Raw genomic sequence first — 503 nt, 5'->3', positions numbered from 1 at the left:
ATTGAAATTTATCTCCAAATTTCCAAAAAGAATAAGAATAAGAAAAGAAACAGAACTAAAACATATATCTCATCTAATTACAGGTGCAAATCCATTTCTTTTCCAAATCGACACAGCAACAAATATTCCTTCTAGTATCTTAAGAACACCAAAACCCTAACTTCTAAAGTTATGTAATTCTCTCAGATTAATCGTCAATTTCTTCTCTCGAACCCTTATCTTGACCATTTCCAACAAACCCATATTAATTCTACCCTCAATTTCCTCCATGATTTCATCACATACGCAACAATATCCACTGTCCAACACATCTAACTGATCCATGAACTCTTCCTCGTTCATGGTAGTAACAAATTCTTGTAACTTTGTTCCTTTTATCATTAGCAGCAACCGTCTTTTAATTCCACCAAACCCTTCTTCCATTCCTATAACCGTAATAACCAAATTCACAAGTACCAAAATCCCAACACAGATACCTCACCCACACCACAGCCCCCCCCCCC

The sequence above is a fragment of the Papaver somniferum genome, chromosome 2 (genome assembly GCF_003573695.1).
Source record: "Papaver somniferum cultivar HN1 chromosome 2, ASM357369v1, whole genome shotgun sequence".
NCBI classification, from domain to species: domain Eukaryota; kingdom Viridiplantae; phylum Streptophyta; class Magnoliopsida; order Ranunculales; family Papaveraceae; genus Papaver; species Papaver somniferum.
This window is presented reverse-complemented; position numbering follows the sequence as displayed.